The sequence below is a fragment of the Rhinatrema bivittatum genome, chromosome 8 (genome assembly GCF_901001135.1).
Source record: "Rhinatrema bivittatum chromosome 8, aRhiBiv1.1, whole genome shotgun sequence".
Taxonomy (NCBI): Eukaryota; Metazoa; Chordata; class Amphibia; order Gymnophiona; family Rhinatrematidae; genus Rhinatrema; species Rhinatrema bivittatum.
Genome location: NC_042622.1, coordinates 164,998,592 through 165,023,782, shown reverse-complemented (window position 1 = coordinate 165,023,782; position 25,191 = coordinate 164,998,592). Strand labels below are relative to the sequence as shown.

At 46.8% G+C, this 25,191-nt stretch overlaps 1 protein-coding gene across 1 annotated transcript in view; it reads right to left on the bottom strand.

Moving 5' to 3' along the window:
- Positions 1-23,260, bottom strand: part of LOC115096552 (adenine phosphoribosyltransferase-like) — a 55,023-nt gene extending 31,763 nt beyond the window's left edge. The window contains exon 1 of the mRNA XM_029611322.1: positions 23,180-23,260. The gene's annotated coding sequence lies outside the window, so the exon portion shown is untranslated. The remainder of the gene's footprint in view (positions 1-23,179) is intronic.
- Positions 23,261-25,191: the final 1,931 nt, after the last annotated feature.

Here is a 25,191-nt window from a genome sequence, read left to right as displayed (position 1 = left end):
CACCCAGTACCATCTATCCCAATCCTCTCTCTCTCTCTCTCTACTGCCCCCACCCAGGAACCATCCATCCCCACTCCCTCTATCTACTGCCCCCACCCAGCAACCATCCAACCCCAATCCTCTCTCTATACTGCACCCCACCCAGCACCATCATCCCCAATCCTATCTCTCTCTACTGCCCCCACCCAGGACCATCCATCCCCAATCCTCTCTCTCTCTCTCTACTGCCCCCACCCAGGACCATCCTTCCACGCCCCTCTCTCTCTACTGCCCCACCCAGCACCATCCATCCCCACTCCCCTCTCTCTACTGCCCCACCCAGCACATCCACCCCAATCCTCTCTCTCTCTACTACTCCCACACAGCAATATCCATCCCCACTCCTCTCTCTATGTCCCCCACCCAGCAATATCCATCCCAATCCTCTCGCTACTGCTCCCACCCAGCAATATCCTTCCACACTCCTCTCTCTCTCTCTCTTACTGCCTCCACTCAGCAATATCCATCCCCACTCTCTCTCTCTCTACTGCCTCCACTCAGCAATATCCATCCCCCTCCTCTCTCTCTCTACTGCTGCCACCCAGCACCATCCATCCCACTCCTCTCTCTCTCTCTACTGCCCCCACCCAGGACCATCCATTCCCACGCCCCTCTCTCTCTACTGCCCCACCCAGCACCATCCATCCCCACTCCCCCCTCTCTCTACTGCCCCCACCCAGCACCATCCAACCCCAATCCTCTCTCTCTCTACTACTCCCACACAGCAATATCCATCCCCACTCCTCTCTCTATGTCCCCCACCCAGCAATATCCATCCCCCAATCCTCTCGCTACTGCTCCCACCCAGCAATATCCTTCCACACTCCTCTCTCTCTCTCTCTCTCTCTACTGCCTCCACTCAGCAATATCCATCCCCACTCCTCTCTCTCTCTACTGCCTCCACTCAGCAATATCCATCCCCACTCCTCTCTCTCTCTACTGCTGCCACCCAGCACCATCCATCCCACTCCTCTCTCTCTCTCTACTGCCTCCACCCAGCAATATCCATCCCCACTCCTCTCTCTCTACTGCTCCCACCCAGCACCATCCATCATCACTCCCTTCTCTATTTCCCCCACCCAGCAATAATCATTCCCACTCCTCTCTCTCTCTCTACTGCCCCCACCCAGCATCATCCATCCCCACTCCTCTCTCTCTCTACTGCCCCCATCCAGCAATATCCATCCCCAATCCTCTCTCGCTACTGCTCCCACCCAGCAATATCCTTCCACACTCCTCTCTCTCTCTACTGCCTCCACTCAGCAATATCCATCCCCACTCCTCTCTCTCTCTACTGCCTCCACTCAGCAATATCCATCCCCACTCCTCTCTCTCTCTACTGCTCCCACCCTGCACCATCCATCCCCACTCCTCTCTCTCTCTACTGCTGCCACCCAGCACCATCCATCCCACTCCTCTCTCTCTCTCTACTGCCTCCACCCAGCAATATCCATCCCCACTCCTCTCTCTCTCTACTGCCCCACCCAGCACCATCCATCCCCACTCCTCTCTCTCTACTGCCCCCACCCAGTACCATCTATCCCCAATCCTCTCTCTCTCTCTCTCTACTGCCCCCACCCAGGACCATCCATCCCCACTCCCCCTCTCTCTACTGCCCCCACCCAGCACCATCCAACCCCAATCCTCTCTCTCTCTACTGCCCCCACCCAGCACCATCCATCCCCAATCCTCTCTCTCTCTACTGCCCCCACCCAGGACCATCCATCCCCAATCCTCTCTCTCTCTCTCTACTGCCCCCACCCAGGACCATCCATTCCCACGCCCCTCTCTCTCTACTGCCCCACCCAGCACCATCCATCCCCACTCCCCCCTCTCTCTACTGCCCCCCACCCAGCACCATCCAACCCCAATCCTCTCTCTCTCTACTACTCCCACACAGCAATATCCATCCCCACTCCTCTCTCTATGTCCCCCACCCAGCAATATCCATCCCCAATCCTCTCGCTACTGCTCCCACCCAGCAATATCCTTCCACACTCCTCTCTCTCTCTCTCTCTACTGCCTCCACTCAGCAATATCCATCCCCACTCCTCTCTCTCTCTACTGCCTCCACTCAGCAATATCCATCCCCACTCCTCTCTCTCTCTACTGCTGCCACCCAGCACCATCCATCCCACTCCTCTCTCTCTCTCTACTGCCTCCACCCAGCAATATCCATCCCCACTCCTCTCTCTCTACTGCTCCCACCCAGCACCATCCATCATCACTCCCTTCTCTATTTCCCCCACCCGGCAATAATCATTCCCACTCCTCTCTCTCTACTGCCCCCCACCCAGCATCATCCATCCCCACTCCTCTCTCTCTCTACTGCCCCCATCCAGCAATATCCATCCCCAATCCTCTCTCGCTACTGCTCCCACCCAGCAATATCCTTCCACACTCCTCTCTCTCTCTACTGCCTCCACTCAGCAATATCCATCCCCACTCCTCTCTCTCTCTACTGCCTCCACTCAGCAATATCCATCCCCACTCCTCTCTCTCTCTACTGCTCCCACCCTGCACCATCCATCATCACTCCCTTCTCTATTTCCTCCACCCGGCAATATCCATTCCCACTCCTCTCTCTCTCTCTACTGCCCCCACCCAGCATCATCCATCCCCACTCCTCTCTCTCTCTACTGCCCCCATCCAGCAATATCCATCCCCACTCCTCTCTCTCTACTGCTCCCACCCAGCACCATCCATCCCCACTCCCCCCTGTATTTCCCCCCACCCGGCAGTATCCATTCCCATTTCTATCTCTCTCTCTACTGCCCCCATCCAGCAATATCCATCCCCACTCCTCTCTCTCTCTACTGCTGCAACCCAGCACCATCCATCCCACTCCTCTCTCTCTCTCTACTGCCTCCACCCAGCAATATCCATCCCCACTCCTCTCTCTCTACTGCTCCCACCCAGCACCATCCATCCCCAGTCCCCTCTCTATTTCCTCCACCCAGCAATATCCATCCCCACTCCTCTCTCTACTGCCCCCACCCAGCACCATCCATCCCCGCTTCCCTTTCTATGTCCCCCACCTAGCAATATCCATTCCCATTGCCTCTTTACTGCTCCCACCCAGCAATATCCATCCCCACTCCCCTATTTCCTCCACCCAGCAATATCATCCCTACTCCTCTCTCTCTCTACTGCCCCCACCCAGCACCATCCATCCCCACTCCCCTCTCTCTCTATGTCCCACACCCAGCAATATCCATCCCCACTCATCTCTCTCTACTGCCCCCACTCAGAAATATGCATCCCACTCCTCTCTCTCTACTGCTCCCACCCAGCAATATCCATCCCCACTCCTCTCTCTCTACTGCCCCCACTCAGCAATTATCATCCCCACTCCCCTCTCTATGTCCCCCTCCCAGCAATATATATCCCCACCGAGCAGCATCCATCGCTATTCACTTATTTTCTGCCACAAGGCAACAACGATCACCACTCTTCTCTCTATGTCCCCCATCCAGCAGCATCCATCCCCACTCCCCTCTCTATTGCCTCCCACCCAGCAATATCCGTCCTTAGTCCCCCTCTCTCTATTTCCAACCACCAGGCAATATCCATTTCCACTCCCCTCTCTATTTCCACCCACCCAAAATCATCCATCTACACTCCCCTCTCTCTCTGTCCCCCCACCCAGCAATATATATCCCCAATCCCCCTCACTCTCTCTCTGCCACCCAGCTGCATCCATCCCCTCCCATCTCTATTTTCCTCCGCCCAGCAATATCTATGCCCACTCCACTCTCTCTATTGCCCCCCACCCAGCAATATCCATCCTCAGTCCCCCCCTATTTCCAACCACCAAGCAATATCCATCTTCTTTCCCCTCCTTCCCTATTTACACCCACCCAGCAGTATCCATCCACACTCCCCTCTTTCTCTATGTCCTCCCACCCAGCAATATACATCCCCACTCCCCTTCACTCTATTTCCCCCACCCAGCAATACCATCCTCACAGCCCCTTTCTCCTTTTCTCCACACCCAGCAGCATCCATTTCCACTCCTCTCCCTGTCTTTCTATTTGTCCCACCCAGCACCATCCATCCCCACTCCTCTCTCTCTTTCTACTTTTCCCCACAGCAGCATTCATCCACACTCACCTCTCTATTTCCCCCCATCCACCAGCATCCATCTCCACCACCCTCTCTCTACTCCCTCACAGCATCATCCATCCCCACGCCTCTGTCTCTATTTCCCCTCATCCACCTGTTAGGATTTGTAGGTATGTGGGCCCCTGGGCCGAGGTGAGAGATGGAGCCGCCCACAGGGAGGAGCCCTGTGAGCCTCACCGTCAGGAGGCAAGGTCTCAGTGATGTCAGACACAGCTATAGATAGAGTCTTTATTAAGAGATAGAGAGTCACTGCCCATGGAACGAAAAAGTCTCAGAGTCTGTGCGATGGGGTATACCCAAAGGGAAAACCTCTGTAGTGAAGATATGGCAATGGTCCGCAGAGCAGGGTACACCGATGAGGTTCCTCAGTAGAGATGATACAATAGTGGTCCGTGGAGCAGGGTATGTCAGTGAGGGTTCCTCAGTAGAGGTGATATGGTAATGGCCCACAGCACGGGGTACACTGATAAGGGTTCCTCACTTAGCGATGACACAGTAGTGGTCTGCAGCATGGGGTACACCGATGAGGGTTCCTCACTAGAGATGGTACGGTAATGGTCCGCAGAGTGGAGGTATTCACAGTAGCGAAGGTTCCAAGAGAAACCCCAGGGAATGGGGCAGGTAGCAATCCAAGGTGTTAGGCCCTCTGAGGAGCGGATAGCCAGAGATGAGGAAAGGGCCCCCAAGGAGTGGATACCCAGAGCGTCTCATGCCGAAGAGGCAGGAACAGGAAGTCTGTGGTGAGCGAAGCGGATTCAGCAATGAGGGAACTCATTGCCAAGTCGTTGGTAAGCAGGGCCAGCCGGCTTAAGTATCCTGGTGGAATGACATCAGCCGGAGGGGAAACCTCCAAGATTCCCGCCATGAAGTGCTTAAGACTGGCCCGTGCACACGCACCTATAGGATACCAAGAGCAAGATGGCGGTCGTCAGCTTCCGTGCCGTCCAGGGAGGCCTGGGAGTGGTAGGCAGGCCGGCGATAGCTGGCGGAGGCCGCATGTCTACCCAATGGAGTCAATGCTGTAAAGAAAGAGGTGAGCAAGAGCGGTCATAGCCGTCTGCGACCGGCTGGCGTTACAGTACCCCCTTTCTTAGCCCCCCCCCCCCAGGGGTTTTGGCTTTCTTGGGTTGGAAGCATGGAACTGTTTGATCAGCTCTTTGTTGAGGATAATGACTGCAGGCTCCCAGCTGTTCTCTTTGGGGCCCAATGCTTCCCGCGCTTCCTTATATCCAAGATGTCCTCAACCTGATATGTTATATCCTCTTCAGCCACCAGAGGTTGTGGATCAGGTGGTTTCTTAGAGAATTCCGATGGCTTTAATAGCGAAATGTGGAAGGCGTTTTGAATCTTGAGTGATGTGGTAGATGAAGGCTGTAAGTGACCGGACCCAGCCGGCAGAGTACAGGAAAAGGCCCGACGTATCTGGGAGCGAAGCGAGCTGAAGACAGCTGAAGACAGTTTCAAGCGGATAAAGTGGGTGCTGAGCCAAACTTTGTCTCCAGGGTTCAACTGAGGAGCTGCCCGATGATGGACATTGTAGAATCTTTTTGCTTTCTGAGAGGCTTGCAGGAGCAGGAGTTTGGTGTTTTGCCAAAGTTGGTGTAACTCTTGTACAGAAGCCTGTGCCACCAGAGATGACACAGAAAGGGGTACTGGAAGAAGAGGCAGAGGTTGGCGTCCGTATACTATTTGGAAGGGCAATAATCCAGTAGATGCAGATTGGTGGGAGTTTAAGGCAGACTTGGCCCAGGGTAGTAAATCAGACCAGTCATTCTGCCGCGGTTCGTCCTCTCTGTCTGTCCATTGGCCTGTGGGTGGTAGGCTGATGTGAGGTCCAAGGCTATGTCAAATTTCTTGCATAATGACCTCCAGAATTTCGCCGTAAATTGCACCCCTCGATCAGAGAGTATATGTCTTGGGAGTCAGTGAAGGCGAAAGATGTGGCGAATGAACAATTTCGCTAACTCCGGAGCCAAAGGTAGACCAGGTAATGCCACGAAGTGAGCCATCTTCGAAAAGTGGTACATGGTGACTCAAATGGTGTTGTTGCCACTGGATAGGGGTAAATCCACAATGAAATCCGTGGCTATGTGTCCACGGTTCACTAGGTGCAGGAAGAGGCTGAAGGAGCCCCCAGGGGCGACCCGCCGGTGGCTTCTGACAGGCGCAAGTGGGGCATGATTCTACATACGCTTGGGCATCTTTTTTTATGGTTGGCCACCAGTAGAATCTCTGAAGATTGGCAAGAGTTCTAGCTTGTCTGGGATGGACTGCCAAGGAATCATGCGCCCAGCAGAGGATCTTCCTTCAAAGTGGTCAGGGAACCACCGTCTTCCCCAATGGCACTGTGAGCGTGGCGGAGAGAAGAACTTTTGTTGGATCGATGATGTGCTGTGGAACGTCTGGAAGATCTTCAGTGGTGAACGAACTGGAGAGTGCATCGGCTCGGGTGTTCTTATTAGCTGGCCGGTATCGTAGGAGGAAATTGAACTGGGTAAAAAAGAGAGACCAACGGGACTGCCTGAGATTAAGGTGTTGAGTATGGTGCAAGTACTCGAGGTTTTTGTGGTCAGTGTATACCGTAATTTGGTGTTGCGCTCCCTCGAGTCATGGATGCCATTCCTAGAAGGAGAGTTTAGTAGCCAGTAATTCCTTGTCCCTGATCCCATAATTATGCTCCTCTGGATAGAAGTGTCAAGAGAAGAATGAGCACAGGTGCAAGGTGTGATTGGCTGAGTGCTGGCTGAGGTCTGCACCAACACGGAGACCATTTTGATGAAGCGTCCACTTCGACGATGAAGGGTCGTCTGGGATCGGGGTGATGCAAGCATGGTTCTCGTAGGAACGCCTCCTTAAGCTCTTGAAAGGCTGTTACAGCTTCAGGTGACCAATGGGAGGGATTGGCTCTCTTTCAAGTCATAGCTGTGAGTAGGGCGGTCAGAGTTGAATAATGGTGGATGAACGACCTGTAATAGTTAGTAAAACCAAGGAATCTTCGAAGCACTTTAAGACCCGTTGGCTGAGGCCAATCCTGAATACTCTTAGTCTTTTGTGGATCCATCTGGAACCCTTGGCTTGAGACCACATAGCCCAGAAAGGGGACAGACTCCTGTGAAAGGAGCATTTCTCCAGTTTGGCATATAACTGGTCATCCCTTAAGCGTTGTAGGATGTTGGTGACGTTCAAGTGATGGCTCTGGAGGTCTTGTGAAAATACCAGGATGTCGTCCAGATAAACCACAACACAACTGTAAAGCATGTCTCTGAAGATTTCGTTCATCATTTTCTGAAATACTGCCGGGGCATTGCAGAGGCCAAATGGCATTACCAGATATTCAAAATGGCTATCGCGAGTGTTAAATGCGGTTTTCCATTCGTCGCCCGACGTATCCTGACCAGGTTATACGCTCTCTGAGGTCCAATTTGGTAAATATCTTGGCCCCTTGGAGCCTGTCAAAAAGTTCAGAGATTAATGGCAAGCGGTAGCGATCCTTCTGGGTAATCTCATTTAAGCCGGGGTAATCTATGCACAGCCAGAAGGAGCCTTCCTTTTTTCCCCACAAAAAAAGAACCCGGCTCCAGTGGGAGACTTTGAAAGCCGAATGAAGCCTTTCGCCAAATTCTCTTGAATATATTCAGACATGGCCTTTGTCTCAGACAGAGAAAGTGGGTAGACCCTTCCTCGGGGAGGCTCAGTGTTAGGAAATAAGTTAATAGCACAATCAAATGAGTGGTGAGGAGGCAAAGTGTCCACGGCTTTCTAGGAGAACACATCTTTGAAGGAGGAGTACTGCAGCAGAAGACCCGGAATAGATGTTGTACTGGCTAGGCTAGGCAAGGCTTCGGGGACACAACCTCCAAGCACTTTCCATGGCAGGAATTACCCCAGTGGGACAATTGTAAAGTGCTCCAATTGAATTGAGGTGTGTGTAGTTGTAACCATGGCAGTCCAAGGATCACAGGGTGGATAGCCTTATCCAGTATCAAGAAAGAAATGGTCTCCGTGTGCAATGATCCGGTGCGAAGTTGAATGGGGACCGTGGAGAAGGTAACTTCGCCTGGTAACAGTTCGCCATGGATAGAAGAAAGTAGCAATGGCGTTGGTGTCCAGACAGTGGGGATCTGAAGGTGTTCCACGAGTTGTCTTGAGGATAAAATTTCCACCGGCCCCAGAGTCCACGAGTACCAGGGTGTGAAATTCCAGAACGTCTTGAGTTAATTGAGACAGGCAGTGTCAGCGGAGAAGAGGGTGCGGTCAGGCCTAGGAGAAGTCCTCTGGCAGAACCTAGGCCTGGGAGTTTCTCGGACAAAGTGGACAGGAGGGTACCGCATGATCTGGTTGGCCACAATTGCTCGTGTTAATCTCCGCCCAGATGAGACCAAAAAATCTACTCTCTTGTACCCAAAATTAATCTCACCCTATTATGTGTTTTGTAAAATCGCAATTTATTAAAGAATAACTTTTATTAAAAAATAATTTATTGCGGAATGGGGTAAGTTTCATATATTTTGACGCATGCCTCCACGGCCTTGCTTCAATTATTGTGTTATAATCATCAACTTACCACCCTCCCACTCACTTTTTTTTTATTCAACTTTTTTTTTTAAATTTAAAAAATATGATTATGTGTGAATCAATCTGTCCTCTTAACCATATCCCCAAGTTCACCAAAAAATGTGTCCAAAAAAGTTTTGGAAATTTTTACTCTGTTGGTCCTTACTTTTTTTTTTTTATAAAAGTCAAGCTAAGGTATTCTTCACTCTTATTCCAATTGTATATTGGTGTTATTCTTTCTTTGTCTATGTAATCCAAGTGTTTCTTTATTCATTGAAACTTTGTTTCTTCATTAATTCGTTAGATACCATTAGATGTTCACTTGATCTGGAAGCTTGAATCTTATATAATTCTCAAATGAACTTTTACTGTGACTTGAGGGGTTTGGTATGTATGAGGATCTAATATCACATGAACTTGACAGAATAAATTTTCTCAAACGCCGGTTAAATATTGCAAATCGCAAAACCTTTTCTCTTATATGCTCCCAAATGCCAATAGAATGTTATAAATCACAAAAACTTATCTCCCGTATGCTCCCGAGCATACTTATCTCCCGTATGCATACGGGAGATAAGTTTTTGTGATTTATAACATTCTATTGGCATTTGGGAGCCTGCCGGCAGCCAGCAGGCTCCCAAAGATTTGGATTACAAGGGGCTATCTTGCAGGGGATTCAACTCCTGTATCAATCCCCTGAATCCTTCCTCCTAGTTAACGACTCTCTGTCAGATTGTTATGCTCAGGCTTGTGGACCCTTGGCCGACAAGAGGATGGTATACCTTTTGGAGGGTCCATAGGGTTTCTTTTCGGGTGGCGAGGCAGAACAGGAGGCGGGACCAGCTGACCCTTGGCACTGGAGGCTGAGGCGAATATGGAGGCGATGAAGAGACGAGATGAGGCGCTGAGTCTTCACCACTGGTGGTCTGCGGTCCCCCCGGGAGGAGCCCGTAGGGACCCGACCGCTGGGACTTAGGTGGACCTAGGGAGGTCAGAGCTATGGTGCAAAGGCCAACTGGAACTTCGCCCTGGAAGCCCGCAGTCCCCCCAGGAGGAGCCGTAGGGACCCGGGCCGCTGGGACTTAGGTGGGCCCTTGGAGACAGAGTCTTGGAGGAGTCCTAGGTCAAGTGCCAGAAGGTCGTCGTTCGCCAGTCCAAGGTCGTGCACCAGAGAGTCGCCGCTTGCCAATCCGAAGTCAAGAACCAGGAACACCAAGACGTAACAGGAGCAAGAAGCAAGAACTCACCGAGGCAAGCAGACTCAAACAACACTCGCAAGAGACGTTGCCAAGTCAAGGAATGAGCAGAGGAAGCCTCTGCTCTGGATCATTGGAAGCAGGTGAGCCTAGTTAAAGGGACCCGGATCCTTTAAATGCAAATGAGTTGACGGCGGCCATCTTGGATTCCATGGCGGCGGCCATCTTGGATCTTCTGAGGATTATGCCTGATCAGACAACCAATATTGAGAAGGAAAATACCCAGACGCCTCTGCTGTTCTGTGGCCTGTCAGAGCTGAATGAACTCTGAGTGACTTTCTGAGCATGACTGGCAAAATGTCTCTGAGCAGGTAGACATACTGGCACCAACAAGGGAGGCCTATTCAATGGGTCACAACGAAGAAACCAACGGCGGGAGCTTCAGGCACTATCTCACTGGACAAGATAATTAACAGGACAAAAGGATTATCTGGAGAGTGAGGGCAAATGAGCTACACCTGGGAAAACTTGTCAGGGCAGTTCAGGGATAGGTTGTCATGACAACAGCATGATGTGACTCTGTAAATGAGTCTTTGGGCAGTCACGTAATTCTAGAAGTTTCAGCAATACTGTATGTTTAACTATAAAAAAAGGGTCACTTCCTGTATTCAATGAGATGCTGGTCAGTTTTGTAAGACAAAGGGCACCCAGTATGCAGCATCTCCCAAGAACACTTATAATGCCAAATAAAATTTACTTTATACCTTTTACTGAGTCTAAGTGTTCTTGTGTCCCTGGCCCTAAGTACAGAATATTATGTACACTTCCCCGGTGGAGGAGAAACGCCGCTGGGGAAAGCAGGCCGGCTTCCCCTGCAGCGGGCAGCACGGGCCCTCCTCCGGGGCTTTCATGGCATTGAGAGTCAGGTAGGGGAACGCGGTCGTGGGGCGGCACGGCCGCGGAGCACAACACAGATGCCATACCTATTAAGAGAGGAGTGAGGCAGGGCTGCCCTCTGTCCTCAATTTTGTATATCCTGTCCTTGGACCCCCTTTTACGTAAAATAGGAAATTCACAGATCATAAAAGGGTATGGAAGCTCTCACACACAGTTCACAGTTGCTGCTTTTGCAGATGACATGCTTGTTTTCTTAACAAATCCGATTTCTGCTTTACCTGAGGTATTGAAAATTCAGTCTGAATTTGGCAGATTTGTGGGTCTAAAAGTTAACACAGAGAAATCGGAAGCATTAGATATAACCGGGAGGCTGAACCTTCAATGGCCGGGCCCCTTCCCCTTGAAATGGGTCTCCTCTGATCTTAAATATTTGGGAGTGAAAATTCCAGCTGATCCTCAGAGATTATATGCACTTAATGTGGGTCCTTTAAAACAAAAATTACTAAATCACCTTGAATTATGGCATAACCTTCCCCTCTCCCTTTCGGGGAAAATACAATTATTAAAGATGATGGAGATCTCCAGATGGATTTATCTGTTCCAAATGTTACCTATATGGCTAAACCATCAAGATATCTCTGACATAAACAAAGCGATTCGGAAATTTATATGGGGAGGTCGTAGAGCACGAATCCCGCTGGAAAGGCTTATGCAAGCTAAAGAGAGAGGGGGTCTTGGCTGTCTTAACTTGGCTTTATATAACTATGCAAGTTTACTCCGCCATATAAGGGATTGGCTTTTTGGGTCCCATTATTTCTCACCATTGGAGTTTTATGAAGACTGGGTGGCGCCATTATTTCTGAGTTCCATACTACACGTCAAAGCAGAATTGATACCTAAACATCTGTTACACAGTAAAGTAATTTCTCCTCTGTGGAAGGTGTGGAAATTTATTTGTGGGCAGCTGGGAATTCCAGCGAATAGCTCTGCTTGTTTGCAAATTACAGGTTGTCCTCTTTTCTGTCCAGGACTTGGCTCTTCTCTTATTTCTACCTGGCAAGTGAAAGGTCTGACAACTCTTGCTCAATTTTTCAGTTCTGGAACTGGATCCGCCTACCTGCTGAGTTTTCAAGATCTGAAGACTCAATACTCCCTATCCAATAAAGATCATTATGGATTTTTGCAAGTGCGTCATTTTATCCAGGAGTTAATACACGAAAACACGACCCTGCCACACTTTCTCCCGCTACGCAAAATGTTTCTAGGCATCAATGGCAAAAGGAACAGATGTGCAGAATACTACAAAGCGCTTTTGGACCTGAGACCTACCCTGTATCTTACTCGATTGCTTACAAAATGGAATGATACTCTGAATTTATCCATTTCCACTGAAGAATTTCAAGCATGCTTTGAAAAGATTCCACGGATGGTAGAAGACGTTTCTCTTAGGGATAAGCAGTACAAACTTTTACATTTTGCCTTCTATGCGCAACAACAAGCCTTCTATATGCGTTTAGTCTCTACATCTACTTGTTTGAGGTGTTCCAACCCTCTGCCAGACTTCCTACATGGTATTTGGTTTTGTCCTAGCATACAGAACTTCTGGAGCGAAGTGCGGAATCTTCTATCAAGTCTATGGCAACGGCAGATATCCTTGGCCCCTGAAATTTGGCTGCTGGGTGTTTCTGCAGAATCAATGGACTGGAGCTCACAGCATCAGACACTACTGGTAGACAAGATGGCCTTGATGGCAAAGGCATCCATTCTTGCCTTATGGACTGAGCCAAAGCCTGACCTTTTCTCTCTTTGGACCAAGAAACTACATAACCTGTTGCATATGGAATACTTGACGGCTGTTTCTACCGTCTTCAAACAAAAATCTCGTTTTCTTCAAGTCTGGGGAGAGTATATTACAACCTTATCACCGGACCTCCAAACGCAACTACTACCTGGTTTGAAGGGGACATCTCTAGATACATATCATTTTTAAGTAACTCTGGTTATCAGTCTCAGTACTGCCAGTGAATCTGTGAGTTATAGCCCACTGCAAACCGGACAGTGCTTTTATCCAGGCAAGACGGGCTAAAGTGAGCCGCTCTCCTCATGACGCTTGTTAGTAGATTCTGCAGTGTCTTGACTCAGTTCTCCAAATTTTATGAATCACCTTACCACATTTACCCCAGTCTGTTACATATTCCTTGGGCCTTCAAACATGGAGTTTGTCTGCTGAATATCTCATGAAGCTTCACACTATGACCCATGAGTTCGCCGTCTCCTAAAGTCTAAAACAGTTCTCCATGCTGTACTGTTATTATACCAATGTGCTGCAGGTTATTGCTACTCTTGTTGAACCTAGACGTTATTAATGTTTTTACTGTTGTTACTGTACTTAATGTGTCACCATACTGACCGGCATTAAGGTTGAGTGCCAGGAAGGGAAGGGAGGGATGGGAGGGGGGGGGAAGGTTCCAACATATGGAAAAATTAAAACCTGACAGATCCAAATGTCTTCTGGGAGTTCCACAAGTTATAAAAGCTTTCTTATGATCGACCCACGCATACAGTGTGTTATGATACATATGTCACTGGTTGTATGGATTGTTGCTGAACTCTGGTGGATGTAAGTTTAACGTTATATGTAATAAAAAATATATTTAAACAAAAAAAACCAACTTTAAACATTTCCCCAAAATCAATCAAATAATTCAAAACTGCAGATATATCAAACATCTAATAATTAAAACTAATAAGGATAAAAAAAAATTCCCTCCTCTCCATGCCTGGAAACCTTTCAGTTCCAGTAAGTCCGAGATGGTATACACTTTCATAAGCACACACACAAGCAGGTTCCCAATCTTTCTCTCTTTCACAGGCACACACACACCCCTCCCAATTTCTCTCCCTCTTTCATAGGCACATACACAGGCAGGCTCCCAATCTCTCTCTCTCTCTCACACAGGCACACACACACACACACACACACAAAGGCTCCCAATCTCTCTCACACAGGCGCGCACACACACACACACAAGAAGGCTTCCAATCTCTCTCTCTTTCTCACACAGACACACAAGAAGGCTCCCAATCTCTCTCTCTTTCTCACACAGGCACACACACATGCACAAGAAGGCTCCCAATCTCTCTCTCTTTCTCACACAGGCACATACACACACAAGAAGGCTCCCAATCTCTCTCACACAGGCACACACACACACACGAAGGCTCCCAATCTCTCTCACACAGGCACACACACACACACATGAAGGCTCCCAATCTCTCACACACGAAGGCTCCCAATCTCTCTCACACAGGCACACACACACACACACACACACACGAAGGCTCCCAATCTCTCTCACACAGGCACACACACACGAAGGCTCCCAATCTCTCTCACACAGGCACACACACACACACAGGCTCCCAATCTCTCTCCCACAGGCACACACACACACACACACGAAGGCTCCCAATCTCTCTCCCACAGGCACACACACACACACACACAAGAAGGCTCCCAATCTCTCTCTTTCTCACACACACACACAAGAAGGCTCCCAATCTCTCTCTCTTTCTCACACAGACACACAAGAAGGCTCCCAATCTCTCTCTCTTTCTCACACAGACACACAAGAAGGCTCCCAATCTCTCTCTCTTTCTCACACAGGCACACACACACACACAGGCTCCCAATCTCTCTCTCTTTCTCACACAGGCACACACACACACACACACGAAGGCTCCCAATCTCTCTCCCACAGGCACACACACACACACACACAAGAAGGCTCCCAATCTCTCTCTTTCTCACACACACACACAAGAAGGCTCCCAATCTCTCTCTCTTTCTCACACACACACACAAGAAGGCTCCCAATCTCTCTCTCTTTCTCACACAGACACACAAGAAGGCTCCCAATCTCTCTCTCTTTCTCACACAGACACACAAGAAGGCTCCCAATCTCTCTCTCTTTCTCACACAGGCATACACACAAGAAAGCTCCCAATCTCTCTCCCTCTCTCGCAGGCACACACACGGGTAGGCTCCCAATCTCTCTCTCTTCTCACACAGGCATACACACAAGAAAGCTCCCAATCTCTCTCCCTCTCTCGCAGGCACACACACGGGTAGGCTACCAATCTCTGTCTTACAGGCAAACTCACAAGCACACTCCCAAACACAGAATTGTGCCTTTGCTCATTTTTCAGCCTACGTTGAAGCAGTGACCCACTACCCGGTCTATTTTCTTCTCTTCCAGCAGGCACCGCTGCTGCATCTCCCTTCTCCTACTTCAGCCCTGCCGGCCTGGGCTTTCTGCTCTTTTTTTCTTTGTTTTTGGCCCCACTGGATTCGGCTCAGGCAGGCACCGCTGCCACAACATAGTTTCTTCTTTTTTTGATCCCACTGGCCTCAACATTGGCAGGCGCCACTGCCACAACTTTTTTTCTTCTATTTTCAGCCCCACCAGCCTTGGCTCTGATGGGCATCATTGCCACGACTTGTTTTCTTTTCTGGCTCCCCCTGCTGGGCTCCAGCAGGGCACTGTTGTCGCATCACTGTCTCTTCTCACTGGCAGGAACCCCGCCCGTGCCAAAGGATGGAATCTTTCCTTGCTGGCAGGGGGTGGGATCCCTGCCAGTGACAACATACAGGGTCTCTCCTCGCTGACAGTGGTGGGAACCCTGCCAGTGCCGATGAACAATGTCTCTTTTCGCTGGTGGGGGTGGGGGGTGGGAACCCTGCCAGCATGCTGACGAATGGGGCCTCCCCTTGCCACCTGCTGATATTCTGACCTCCCTGCTCAAGTGTCATCAAGGGCAATAACTTGGCCTTTGATGATGACATCGGGTAGGCAGGTCAGAGCATTGGCAGGCCGCACATCATGGAGTGTCCTCAAGTGATAGGCGGGCTGGATTAAAATCCTTTAAGGACTGGATTTGTCCCGGGGGCTGTAGTTTGCCCACTACTGATCTAGTCTGTCCAGCATATGTCTGGGCTAATAATTCCTGCTCTGTGCAGGTTACCCCCATGCAGAAATGTGACACCAAAAATTACCACAAGTTATCTCAGTTCTTCATTTCCATCCTCTAGCCTGGAGGTGCTCAAACCTATCCCTTGGCATCCCCAGCCAGTCGGGTTTTCAGGATATCTCTAATGAATATGCATGAAACTACCTCCTGTGTATGCAAATATTTTCCATGCATATTCATTAGGGATATTCTGAAAACCCGACTGGCTGGGGGGGCTGTAGGATTGGTTTGAGTACTCCTGTTCTAGCCACTAGGAACTGAACTGAAGACATGAAATAACCCAAGATAACTTTTGGTGAAACATTTCTGCATGAGGGTAACCTGCACAGAGCGGCAGTTACAACTCCAGACATATGCTGGGCAGACTGAGGGACCATTTGGGTCTTTTATCTGCTATCATTTACTCTTTTCCTCTGATACAGCATATTTTCTCAGAAAATTCTCTCTCTTACTCAGAAACTTTTCCCACATCTCCAGCCCTGTGCTTGGCTGTCTGGAGGCTTAGAGGTTGGTGGCTTCTTCCAGAGATTGCTATGCTTCATCCCCCTCTTCTCTAGAATTCACTGGGCTGGTTGTATCCCCACTTGAGTGAATTCCTTATTCAAGAAGACTGGTAATAAATCCTAATTACTAAATAAGAGAGCAACAGCTGCATCTTCCTATCTGCTATGTAGGGAGACAACTGTCTTCAAACAGAGCTAATGAATAAAAAAAACGAACAAACTAACAAGTGCTAAAAGATGCAACTTTCAGGACAAATTAGATATAAAACCTTAATAAGGCAGCAGAGAGATAATTTGAGGAAAACTTGCCAAAGAAGCAAAAAGTAATAATAAAAAAGTTTTTTTTGTTTTTTTTTTTTAAAGTATGTCAAAGCAAGAAGCTTGCAAGGGAATTGATTGGACCACTGGATGACCAGGGTTAAAGGGGCGCTCAGGGAGTATGAGGCCATAGTAGAAAAAACTAAATTGACTCTGCTTTCGTTTTATTGAGAAGGCTGTTGGGGAGATACTCACACCAGAAATGTTTTTTGTAGGTGATGATTCAGAGGAATAGAAACAAATCATTGTGAATCTGAAAAAGCATGATGACAAGGTATCCAATCCAATCTGTTTTATTTCAATTTTACCTTTTCAGACAAGCTGAAAGTGGATAGCACTATTTGGATAACATACATTCCAAATAAACTGTAACAAATCACCAGAACCTGATGGTATTCACCTACAAATTCTGAAGGAACTCAAATATGAAATTAAAGACTTGTTGCTGGTAATCTATAACTTATCATTAAAATATGCTACTGTACCTGAGGACTGGAGAGGAGTTTATGCAATGCCAGTTTTTAAAAAGAACTCCAGGAATGATTAAAACAAACAAAAAAAAACCCAACAAAAACTACACAGCAGTGAGTCTGAGTGCTAATAAAATAGTAAAAGGGTTTTCTTAAAGAACAAAATTACTGGGCATAAGATGCCAGGGCTGTCTCTTGGTTACCAAGGGCAAATAACATGGCCATCACACTTGGCCTCTCCTACCAATCTTCTTTAGAACTTCCAGCCTTTGAGACCTCCGGAACAATGCAGGGTGAGACAAGATCCAAAGGGGCAGGCACAGAAGAAAGGCTGGCAATTAGCATGCCAGAGTCAGTTGGTCAAGGCAGATAAGGGGTGGGGGAGACAGAAAATGGGATAAAAGGCACCTGGAAACACCCAAAAGAGAGAGAAAAAGAGAAAGCAGGATCCTGTGAAAACCACCAAAGAGAGACGCCGATCGGGAGGCCCGCCCCACTGACATCATCAGCTGAAGCGCCGGATCTTGATCGGAAGTGCGACCACACCAAGAGGAAATCCAGCACCAGGCACCTGGAAACACCCAAAAGAGAGAGAAAAAGAGAAAGCAGGAGCCTGAGAAAACCACCAAAGGTAGATGCCGATCGGGAGGCCCGCCCCACTGACATCATCAGCTGAAGCGCCGGATCTTGATCGGAAGTGCGACCACGCCGAGAGGAAATCCAGCACCAGGCACCTGGAAACACCCAAAAGAGAGAGAAAAAGAGAGGCGCCGTTTGGGAGGCCCGCCCCTCTGACTTCATCAGTTGAAGCGCCGGACCTTGATCGGAAGCGCGACCACCAGGCATTGCGCGACAAAGGGGCCCTCCCCTTTGTGCACCCCTTAGTGCAAACCCTTAGCGCTAGCAATAATTAAGAACTATAAACCGTATATTTCCCTCCCAAACTATGCAAGAAAGGACAAACCCACATCCCCCTGACCACAGCAAGATCCACAGAAAGGATCTAAACTTAGATAATAATAAGAACAACACAAGCAAGAAAACAAAGAAAACACATGAATACCATCACTCCACCTTAACTCACAACAACACTAAAATATTCAGCAGCTACTTGGCACTATCATTCTTACTATTTAACGCACAATCCATAATAAAGAAGATACCTATCATCAACGACCTACTTCAAGATGACATAGCAATCACGGAAACATGGATAAAAAACACAGACACGGTACTAATCAACCAAATCAACAACTCAACCTACAGAACATTTTCAATCCCCAGACCAAAAAAGAAAGGTGGAGGTCTAATGCTTCTCTTCAAAAAAACCTACAGATGAAATTAATCCCAACTAACAACTACACCCCACTGGAAATTGCACTATTTGACTCACCAAATCTACAAATCTGTTTGATATACTGCACCCCCTAATACTCTGGATCGGAACTGCTCACCACTTATTGAATTCTTCCTGACCAAAATAACTATCAACAAACCCATAATCATCCTAGGTGACTTCAACATACATATTGATACCGTCCCCCTCTCCCCCACATGTTCCTCAATCATTGATGCGCTCTCATCACTAGGCCTTAGTCAAATCATCAATGGCCCAACGCACAAAGCAGGTCACACACTTGACCTCGTCTTCATCAACACTGACGTATGGACTAACCACCAAACTAAGATCACGAAGATACCCTGGTCGGACCACTCCATAATCCACGCAAATTTACATTCAAACCGTAAACTTACGACCATAAAAAACCCACCTAAATCCTTCTCATACAGACCACCTTTTTGCATGGAAACACTACAAGCAAATTTACAAACAGAACTAACAAACATAGACCTATCAAATGCAGAGAGTGCAACTTCGTCCTGGCTCGCCATAACTAAAAACAGTAGCAGATAAGATAAACCCCATGATAAAGAAAATAATAAAAAACCCAAAACATCAGAATCAATGGTACAATGACAGCATCAGATCAGCCAAACGTGAACTCAGAAAAAAAGAGAAAACATGGAGAAACAATAACAAATCAACCACACTACTCAACGCATACAGAGCACAACTAGCAGAATATAAAAAACTCATCCACAAAACAAAAAAGACTTCTACTCAAATAAAATAAACAAATACTAACATAACCCAAAGATGATATTCAACATCGTAAAAAGCCTAACCAAATCATCCAATGATGACCAATCATCATCAACATCCAAGATCACAAGTAACAACTTCGCAGATTTCTTTAACAAAAAAATAAAAAACCTCAAACAACAACCTAAACAACAACTCACAAGACCAGAAAATACTGAAATCTCATACATCAAATTGGCACAACTTTGAGACAGCATCATCATTGGAAATCCAAATGATCATCAAAAAATGAACCCAGCTAAACACCCTATTGATTCCATACCCATTACGACGATCAAAAATATCAAACCATCAATAACTAAAATGATAACAGACATCATAAACCTATCCCTCACTGAAAGAATCTACCCAGAATGTCTAAAATCTGCAATCATCAAACCGATACTGAAAAAGAACAACTTTGATCCAGAAAACCCACTGAACTACCAACCCATATCAAACCTACCCTTCATTGCCAAAATCATTGAGAAAATCATCCACTCCCGTCTCAGTGACCACCTTGAAGAAAACATCCTACTTCCCTTGCAATTTGGCTTCAGGAAACAACTGAACACGGAGACACTACTACTATCATTAAATGACACCGTACTCAAAGGTTTCGAAAACGGTTACAGCTACCTTCTAGTCCTACTCGATCTATCAGCAGCCTTTGACACAGTAAACCACTCTAACATGATTGATCATCTATCTGAAATTGGTGAAAAAGAAAAAACCCTACAATGGTTCACATCATATCTATCACAAAGAACCTACCAAGTGTCTATCAACAACACCCTTTCAAAAAAAATAAACCTAGACACCGGAGTTCCCCAAGGCTCCGCTCTATCTGCAACACTCTTCAACATTTATCTGCTTCTGATATGCCACTTCCTCTCAACCCTTAATCTGACTCACTTCATATATACAGATGACATACAAATATTAATCCCGCTACAAAACTCATTGGAAGAAACCTACAAAAAAATAGCCAATTACCTAAACAAAATAAAACAAATACTAACCAACATGAAACTCATACTTAACGTCGATAAGACTGAAATAATCATACTGGATAGAAAGAACAATGCTCCTCAACTACCACCACTCAACCTAATGAACCAAAAAGTGGCTATCTCGCCGGTCAATCATGCCTGCAACCTAGAAGTCATAATAGACAAGGATCTTTCATTCAAGAACCACATCACAACAAAAATCAAAGACGGATATCACAAACTTCTAACTCTACGTCAATTAAAACCTTTCCTCTCCTCCAACGACTTCAGATCAGTCCTTAAACAACTCATCTTCTCTAACCTTGACTACTGTAACTCCCTCCTATTCTATTTATTTATTTATTTATTTATTTAAATAAATAAAAGCATTTATATACCGTTTTTTAAAAATAAATTTTTTTATCAAAACGGTTTACAAAAATATGAAATAAACGAAATTAAGAATTTACTTAAAAGAATAAAATACATAAACTGCTATATATAACCTCTTAACACCATCCGACCACTCCAAATCCTACAAAACGCAGTGGCAAGAATACTCACTGGAGCCAAAAAACATGATCACATTACTCCTACTCTGATATCACTATACTGGCTCCCAATAAAATTCAGGATAGAATACAAAATACTTTCCATACTACATAAAATAATATACAAAAAACAAACAAACTGGTTAAGTTCATCCATAAAATTGCATGCTCCAAACAGAAACCTCAGATCAGCAAATAAAGGACTATTAAAGATACCACCTGCTCGTGTTAAACAACTTACATCAACTCAAAACAGAGCAATTTCACTAGGAAGCCCTAAACTATGGAATGCTCTCCCAATTTATCTCAGAACCCAAGAAAACTTAAAAACTTTCAAAAAAGAGCTAAAAACATGGATGTTTACCAAAGCCTACCAACTCACCTACTGTCTCTAAAACACCACTCCCCTCCTATCAACACTAGGAAAACTGGTGGACTCATTACAAGTTGCTATTACAACACAAAACCAAAATATGTATAGATTAACCAACATTTTAAGTATATAAAATGATATTTCATACATTAACAACCTTACGAATATTTTTGAAAACTCTGTTAATCATCGACACTTTGTAAACCATTGTTTGTAATGGTGAAACCGAACGACGGTATATAAAACTCGATAAATAAAATAAAATAGCAGCAACAGCGGCAGAGCAGATTCAGAAAGCCAACAACGTCTTTTGAACTCACTTGTAACACCCAGTTCAAAGGCTGAATAATTTCCCAGCAGGGCTAGAGGTAGGATCTCACTGCAACAGCAATGGGCAGCAACTCACCAGCCAAAACAGAAGATAGTTAAAATCAGATGCCATAAGTGTGGGAAATAACATCACGGTTCCCTCTCGGGAATGATAAGACTGTGAACAGAAAAGACTGTGAACAGAAAAAGACACTTCAGCGAAAGTGTCTTTTTATTATAACATCTGCGCAGACGGATACAAGCTGTAAATTATCAAGCAAGTACAATTTCTTTAGACAGTCACTGGCTTTTTATACTTTTTTTTTTAAAGTTCTTATCTCTAGCTTTGCAGTTAGCATCTCTTGGCATATTCTTCATCATATTCTTGCCACCAGTGACAGGCCTGGCCTTACTGTTTCTGCTAGAAGCTTGCACGTGGGAGGGGTATGTGAGAGGGGGGGGTGGGGGTAAGAGTCTGCTGCTCTCTCCTTCTACTGATCGTAGAGATATCTCTTAATTGCACCTGCTTCCTTTGGAACTTAGGGAGGGGGTTTGTACTGATGGAGTTATGCTAAGCCAGCTTCTCTTAGCATGTACAGGAAGCAGAAGTGAAGCTTACTGCTTCTATAGAAGAAAATGACGTTTACCAGAGCTGTGCAGGCTGATTCGTGACTTTGGTTCTCTGTAGCCCTTACATAGGCCTGGCTCCTGCTTACAGGTTCATGGTGTGGCCTTCAGGACATGGTGGGATTTAATTTCAGATAATGTGTTTCTAGTAAGGGGGTTTCTGGGGAAAGTGCTTGGGCTCTGCTGGAACCAGCAACTCTGCACAGCCTGTCTCTGTCAGTTTCCTGCAGAAGCTGGGTCAGACAAGCTAAATGATTTCTATTCTTCTAAGCAAAGGCTGCAACTTCAGTTCTGTCCAGTGTTTAACAAAGCTACAAAGACATTTCCAGTGTCCGTTCTTCCTACACTATTTGTTATTTTCCCTGTAATAGCAACATTTTTAATGGGTTCCTCACAATAAGATAGAGGGTACTAAGGCCAGTGATGAGAATTAGTATGAGTTTAATTCAAGCAGCTTCTGCATACTCAGAGCACAAATACTGGGTGACTGGGAACATGTTAGCAGGATGTAAAAGCAGAATAAAGGACTCAGGCCTAGGGATGAGGTGGAAATGCCGAATGCTGCAGACATCTTGCACAGTGCAGCTCAATAAGGGGCAATAATATAATGATAAAAGGTCTCCTTGGCAGTAACATGTTACCATCCCGCTGAGTGGCAGGGTGGGTTTTCCACAGCAGAGGACCTCCAGTCTGTTTCATGCCTAGGAGATCCTCCCCAATTCTGGGGGAGCTCCCAGAAGAAAAACTAAAATCAGTTCTCAATAATCCTTTCACGTTGGCTACAGCCCAAGCAATTTTGCACCTCAGTGGGGGCTGTTGCTGGATGTTAGCTTCCTGCCATGCTGAACAGGTTTATTCTCAGCTGCTGGCTTAGGCCTCACTGCAGCTCATTTCAACAAATCAGGAAAGTTCCTCTCCCCTAACCTCTCAGGCACACACAGTTCCTTTCATTTCGTAAGTCTTCACAGCTTTTGAAGCAAAGACAGGTACACAGGAATGAGGTTTACTTGTATATTTGGGCAGCACCATCCTTAAGTCTCGTTGTACTGACCTGGTGGAGCTCATTAGCACAGATGGATTAAGTTAGTCCAAAGAAAAGATTTCACCTACAGCTTTGTCCGTTAACTCATTTCTGCAAAAGAATGAGATAAACTGAATCAAACCATTGTGACGTGGTTGTTTGTTTGTTTGTTTTTTTTTTCATAGAGGAAAGCCCCTACCCATGCTGCCCCTTTCTCAGCCTGTGCTGGGTGAGTGAGTCCGAGAGTGAAAGATGTTTCGGTCTCTGTAATGTTTCCCCCTTAAATCTTTTGCCCTCCTCCTTTCTGCCATTGCCTGATCGGCTCCCTCCCCTTTGTTGCCAAAACCGATGGCCTGACAAAAGGGAGGGAGGCAGGGGCCATGAGGAAGGCTGAAGTTTCTCGCCGAGGAGCAGGAGACTCTCAATGGGGGTGTTGTTTTTGCATGTAAAGTGAATGAGTGCCTTGTGAAGGGGAAGGCAAGAGGCTGGACTCCCTTTAGCCCTCACCCCGAGCAGGCCCCAGACAATCACGTGTGCACGCCGTTATTAACTTCTGCAATGCTGCCATCAGACCTTTCGCTTAAGGAAAGCGAGAAGAAGTTACATCTTGAGAAAAGATCAGAAGATTAGACAACGTCTATTTATGTGTCCAGTGGTAATATAGCCACATTATTTTAACCGCTATAAGTAGGATACTGTTGGACAAGTGTGAAATGCAGCTCCTACTAAGTAACGCAAGAGAACCTAAGAACGAGGGAAGAGAGTTCCTGATAATGAAAGCCGAAGAGTTTAAACACATTGCAACATAAAGAGAGAGACCAGGGACAATTTATTGTAGCGTGACTGAATGCTTGGAGATGAGGAAAGGAGAGATTTGGTATACGGGGATGCATTAACATACACAGTAAGGTCTGCCTCTTGCTCGGGAGGCTTCCCCAGCCTGCTACAGAAAGAATGAAGGAGTAGGAATGGCTTTCTGGCACTATCACTAGAAAGCCAGGGAAGGGGGCGGGGGAGGCCTTCCTGGTACACACTGCAAGCCCTTGTTCTTCCTGCTGGAAACGAAGAGGCAGTCATCAGCAGTTTGCCATAAACTTCTGGGCGGCTGACAGCAGTTGTGGGCTCCCATGTCGTGTACTGACACTTTGGAGCTTCTAAGATTAATGACCTTAGCAGTCAGATAAAATGAAATCACGCCAGGTTTCCCAGATTCTCATCTCCTCCATGGAAGGACAGCAGCAGGGCAGAGTTATCTCCAGTAGCAAGGAGCCCGGATGAGGCAAGCGTCAGCTTTCCCACCCAATGCCTGGAACGGCCTCCTGCTCTCTCTCTCTTTCCTTATTCAAATTCCACCCAAGCCCCCCTTTTCTGAAGTGGTATTTAAAACGTAAAGCTCAGTTCTCCCTGATTTTAACCATTTTCTATAAAATCCCTTTTACTGGGGCAATCTGTCCACATAATTACAAAGCTCCTGAGGATTTCAATCTGCACGTCTCAAACAAAAAATATGAGCATGCTTTCTTCTCTGACCCACAAGGGTCCATTTAATGCTAAAAAAAAATGCAGGCTACAAAAACCCACAGATGCAATACAGTATGGAGGTGACATTTTTCTAAGCATGGAACAAGAGTAGGATCTGGGGATGATCATATCGGATGATCTCAAGATGGCCAAATAGGTGGATAAATTGACGGTAAAAGTCAGAAAGATGCTTGGCTGCATAGGGAGAGGAATGCTCAGCAGAAAAAGGGATGTGATATTGCCCCTGTATAGGTCCCTGGTGAGACCTCAGTTGGAATACTGTGTACAATTCTGGAGACCGCACCCTCAAAAGGATATAAACAGGATGGAGTCGGTCCAGAAGGTGGCAACTGAAATGGTCAGTGGTCTTCATTCTAAAGCATATGGGGATAGACTTAAAGATCTGAATATGTACACCCCAGAGGAAAGGTGAGATAGGGGAGATATGATAGAGACATTCAAATATCTCAGAGGTTTCCATGCATAGGAGGTGAGCCTCTTTCAATGGAAAGGAGGCTCTT